The following is a 4,566-nucleotide window of genomic DNA, read 5'->3' as shown; positions in this document are numbered from 1 at the left end:
TCCTGTAAAAAACTACCTTAAGAGCGTAAGTAGTGCACGCATTGACAGTTTCATAAAAGTCATGCATGGCAGTTAAAGTAATGTAAGTTATTCTCAATTGCTTTTCTCATACTTCCATTCCTAGAGGAGACAAACAATCAAATTCTGAGAAATAATAATGTTTTTTTTCCTAATGCTTCATTTGATCCAAATACTATATTTTTTACTATAATACTTCCTACAGTTCACTTTACGTTTCATATTCCAAATATTTTCAAAGATCCAAATATTTCCTATGGTCCAAGTATTACTTCATATACCCCAAATACTGCTTATATATAGTAAAATGTTATGCCTTTGGATCCAAATTCTTCCTATGACCCAAGGAACGCTTCTTTTATTTTAAATGTTTTCAATGGTTCAATGTAACTTTGTTTACTTCAAAAACTTTATTTTATCCAAGTACTACTTTTTAGATTCCAAATACTTCGTATGGTATAAGTACAACCGTTGAAGAATTGTTCATATAGTAGAAATTTCCGGTACTTTGCGTCTTAGTGAAGAGAGATTACTGTCTAGATATATCAAACTTGTTTTATTTAAGGTGGATTTGAAAAGGAACAAATATATCCCTATTAAGAAAATACAAAAATAAAATAAAACAGCACCTCCTTACAAGGCGAAGACAGATACATATTTTTCAAAACAATTTTAAAAAACCTTTTTGTAACTATTGACGCTCAGACTGATAGGTCAGCAGGCATTCAAAAACCCTTTGTCTTAACGGCAAGAATTTTATATTACCAGTGAATGAATATTTATACTAACGGACTCTTAGTAGCATGGAAAAAAATTCAAAGTTGGCCAATTAGCGATAGATAATATAGCCAAAAATAAAGCCAACCCCACGTTAGTAATATCAAGTTTTAAATAATCTGACTACAGCGTAAGCACCAAAAATACAGCGAGAATTTAGCTCTGTAATCAAAAGATTTTGGTGATTAGAGAAATAAGGCAGCTTAAAGAAAATAGAGGTAAAAAATAGGTTTTGATATTCGAATAATCAAGAGAGCAAATTAATGAGTTATTCACTTGTACTGAATTAAAAAGTCAGCCGTTACGTAGATAGTTCAAAAAAATAATTAAATATTTGTGTTCGCTTTTGAAAATGGGATGAAAATTAAACAATTGCTCTTAAGAATAATTAAAAAACACTAAATTAATGAAATTAAAGAAATTTCTTAAAAAAGAAAATAAAAAAACTAGGAAATTTGCAATGCCTATAATGGCATTAAATCTACTTCATTTATTCCAAATACTTCTTTCGGCAAAAATATTATTTTGTTTCTCAAGTATCTGCTTTGGTCTGAAAAGCTACTTAATTTGTTCTAAATGCTGTTTTTTTTTACCGGATGACTTATTTCGCTCTTGAAAAATTGTAATATTTGTATAAATTGACACGAGTTGATATTGTTTTAATTTTTTCAACGAGCTTATAGAAGTATTAAAGCAGCTATTTGTTCCTTTGAAAAGTGCTCAGATTATTCAAAGTTAAATCATGATTAAATCGACAAGAAACTACTGATTCATTTAATTCAAAATAACAATCAAACGGTAAATGGTAATTTGAGTGAATTTCTTAAGATCCGCCCAATCAATGTAAAATAAAGTATACCTTTTTATATAATATAAGAGGAGAAGTATAGAGTAGGCATATAAAAATATAATTTCTACATTCACTTCCTGAAACATAGAATAAATCGAAACCAAAAAAAAGTACTTTCGTGTTAAAAATATTTTCAATTAGATCATTGCATAAAAACAAGTATTAAATACGATAATTAATCGTTGTCATAAATTAAAAAGGATTATACTTATAGTAGTTTAAAAACATCACAATCTATTTTATTCTTCAGAATATATATATGAATGTGTTCAAAATGGGAAAATATGAAACAATGTATGAAGAGAAAAAGAAAAATAATAATAATAAAAATCCGGGAAAAAATATATAATCTTTTCATTAACTCACGCGATTATATCCACAAAAAAGAGTGATTTCTAATATTGTATCAAAAAAAAATTTCTTTTAAGCAAAATAGTATGGAACACTTTAAGTAAAAAGTTAAGTAAAGCGGATGTGATCAAGGTAATATTATACTGGATAATTTAAAGAAGTTTACAATGAATAAGGTTGATATTAAATTATGCAATTTTAATGATTTTAGAAAATTAACTTTTATTGAATGATTTTAGAAAATTAACTTTTATTGAATAAGAAAGAAAGAAACATTAATTGCCTGTTTTGAAAATAATTTGAGCCACAGATTTGCCTGAAATGGATTTGCATATGGCAAAAAATACATGAATATATAAATTAACAAAGAAGTTTTTTAGTAAATTTATTTGCAATTAAGTCAATGACTTTATACCGAATTTAATTTCTTTAGTTGGGTATCCATTGTTTTTTATCAGATTTTGAAAGAGTTTGTCAATTTGTTTTTTGGATAAACAAACATTAATACATATTCCTTTAATTCTATTCGTTTGATTAAAAATGGGATTTAAATAGATGTTTTTAGAAACATTAGAATTCCAAGTAATTAGTTATATTATATTAAAATTAAAATCATTTCTTTTATCGTATAATATAACGATAAAGCGGATATTTTCTTCTTTTATAATACCCAAATCCAAAAAATTTAATTTAATATTATCATCATGATTACGGCGCAAGAATAATTCCTCTGGATAAATATTATTTAATAAAATTGTATAATCTTGAAAATTAAAGATAATTAAATCATCAATAAATCTAATAACAGATTTAATATTAAGAGTATAATTTTTTTTTATAATATTGCAAATATAAGTTAACTAAAAGATATGAAAAATTAGATTCTTGTGGTATTTCATCAATTTGAAGAAAAATATCTTTCCCATTGTAAAGATAATTGTTAAAATCTCGCTCTTTTTTTCTTAAATAAAAGTTAATTTTCTAAAATCATTAAAATTTTATAATTAAATATCAGCCTTATTAATTGTAAACTTCTTTAAATTATCCAGTGTAATATTTCCTATTTAGTATAAAATTACAGGACATCCATTTTCTGGCCCATCCTTGGTAACTAACAAATCAAACGCGCTTCAGTACTGCAGTAAGAACGCGCTACAAAACAAAATCCCTCAATTTACGCTTTTACCTCAATTTGCGCTTCTGTTTTCATATTTTGTGATCTGGCAATCTTTTTACGAAATTATTTTAAATCATCCTTGAAAAATGTCCCGTTCGTGTAAGTTCATTTGAATTCGCTACTCGCTTTATAGATTTAGTTTCATGTTTTGTTCTGCTTTTTCCTTACATTTTAATTTTTGTTTTCATGTGATATTTTTACTTCACGTGTTCTACTGTATTTTGTTTCAAAAAAAATTTTTATAGTGCTCCTCACGCTAATGTATTTATATATTTTGTTAAAAATTTAAAAACATAGGTAAAACATTCAAAATAATATAATAAATACTGATAAAAAGTGAAAAAGAAAAATTCTTAAAATAAAATCATTTTAAAAATATTAAAAAAAAATTCATTTTAAAAAAATTATTAAAGGGCTGGGAAACGAAATAATGAAAAAGCATAATCTTGTCATTCGCTCATACAATTATATCCACAAATAGGAGTGTTTTATAATATTGCATTACTATAGTCAAAGTAAAATATATCAATACAATTGTGTAAGGAGCACCCAAAAAAATTGAAACCAAAATAAAACATTTTAATTAAAAATATACGAAATGAAACACATCAAGCAAAAAATAGAAAATAAAATGCAACAAAAATACAGAAAAAAATACAAAATGTAGTTTATAAAGTGGGTAGGGAATTTAAATAAACCGTTCCGGAATGTTTCAAAAATGATTTTAAATACATTCGTTATAAGCTTGCCAGATTAAAAAATATGAAAAAAGAAGCGTAAACGGTGGGATATTTTTTAGGTTCGTTTTTACTGCAGTACTGAAGCGCGTGCAATTTGTTAGTTACTTCCGATAGGCCTGAAAATGGATGTGCGCAAAGTAATAATATTGTATAGATATATATTAACCTAGCAACAATTTTACCTTTACCCAATTGGGTTTAAAATCGACCAAATATGAGTCCTATAAGAACGTGCAACGAATTACCATACTGTCTAGTTTTTTTAATATTGTTCCTAGAATTTCTATGTAGGGCCTACATTGACCAATATAGAGCCTACAGTGGTTAAGTAATGGATATAAAATATCGGGTTAATCTGACAATTCTATATAGGACCGATATCGGTTGTAAAATGGCTGTGAAGTATCGGATAAATCGGAAAATTCTGTAATAGCCCAATGTCAGAAAAATAAACGCCCTTTGAACCATTCCAGAGCCAAGATTCATGAATATTGACCCAAATGAGTGTCCAAGTTATCTTGCTGCAAGGGTATATATATATATATATATATATATATATATATATATATATATATATATATATATATATATATATATATATAATACAAAAATTATAAATACTTTTGTATTAATAAACGCATTAAAATTCTTTC

This window comes from Parasteatoda tepidariorum, chromosome 10 (assembly GCF_982258835.1).
Source record: "Parasteatoda tepidariorum strain Cologne lab strain chromosome 10, Ptep-v5.0, whole genome shotgun sequence".
In the NCBI taxonomy this organism is placed as follows: Eukaryota; Metazoa; Arthropoda; class Arachnida; order Araneae; family Theridiidae; genus Parasteatoda; species Parasteatoda tepidariorum.
The sequence above is the reverse complement of the archived record's forward strand: the minus strand, read 5'-3'. Positions refer to the sequence as shown.